General features: G+C 65.6%; 1 protein-coding gene across 1 annotated transcript in view; it reads left to right on the top strand.

Annotated features, from left to right (window-relative positions):
- The first annotated feature begins 673 nt into the window (after window positions 1-673).
- The window catches only part of CAP2 (CAP, adenylate cyclase-associated protein, 2 (yeast)), a 119941-nt gene continuing 119724 nt past the window's right edge, over window positions 674-890 (top strand). The window contains exon 1 of the mRNA XM_019522898.1: window positions 674-771. The gene's annotated coding sequence lies outside the window, so the exon portion shown is untranslated. The remainder of the gene's footprint in view (window positions 772-890) is intronic.

Genomic DNA, 890 nt, shown 5'->3' with positions numbered 1-890 from the left:
TAGAGTCGCTGCACCTCGGTGGGCACTGAACCACACCAGAAGAGCAGTTCTCCTGTGATGCAGTTCAGGAAGACTGCCTTCTTGGACACAGATGCCTGGTATTTCCCCTGCCAGGTTAAGAAGCCGCAACGCTTGCCCTGGTAGGGAGGATAATTCCTTTATATGACACAGATGTGCTGGTGGTACCTCGGGCTGCCTCATTCTCGAGTGGCGGTGCACAATCTGTAAGAGTGTGGGAGCTGCTGGACTAGGTGACCCCTGGAAGTCCCCTCCAGCCCCAGTTCTGCATGATTTCTGATATCTCCCTCCCAGACCCTTCCTCCTCCCAAGCCTGCTGGCTTTGGGGAGCAGGGGAGGGGGGAAGGATGAGCCCTGCCTGCCTCCCCACCCCCCAGCTCCAAGCCCCTTGGCAGGCTACACTAGCCTCGCCTTTCCCTGTCACACACCGCGCGGCGAGACATCGCCCTGCTCTCCCGTCTGCCTCTCCATTGTCACACTCCACCCCTTCCTGCTGCCGGTCTCCATCTCTCCCCTCCTGGACCTGTCTTTATTTGGAGCTGCTGGAAGCGGCCGGGCATCGCCGTGTCCCTGGGGGAGCCTGGAGACGGAGTGACAGCGGCTCGCCCGGAGCACGAGGAGGAGGAGGAGGAGGAAGGGAAGGAGGGAGCAGGCGGGGGAGGAGGAGGAGGAGGCGCGGGGCGCGCTGGCAGGGGAAGCCGCTGCCCAGCCACGGACCGTCGGAGCGAGAGCGGCTGCCGGGTGCCCTCACAGGTAAGGCGGGGCGGGGCACCCCGGGGTGCAGGGGCGCTGCCCCCTGCCGCTGCTCGTCCCTGCCTCGGGCTGGGAAGGCGGCGCGAGCCCCGGCCGGCTCGGGGCAGAGGCTGCACGGA

The sequence above is a fragment of the Gavialis gangeticus genome, unplaced genomic scaffold (genome assembly GCF_001723915.1).
Source record: "Gavialis gangeticus isolate Ggan-Ray unplaced genomic scaffold, GavGan_comp1, whole genome shotgun sequence".
Lineage (NCBI taxonomy): Eukaryota > Metazoa > Chordata > Crocodylia > Gavialidae > Gavialis > Gavialis gangeticus.
This window is presented reverse-complemented; position numbering and strand designations above follow the sequence as displayed.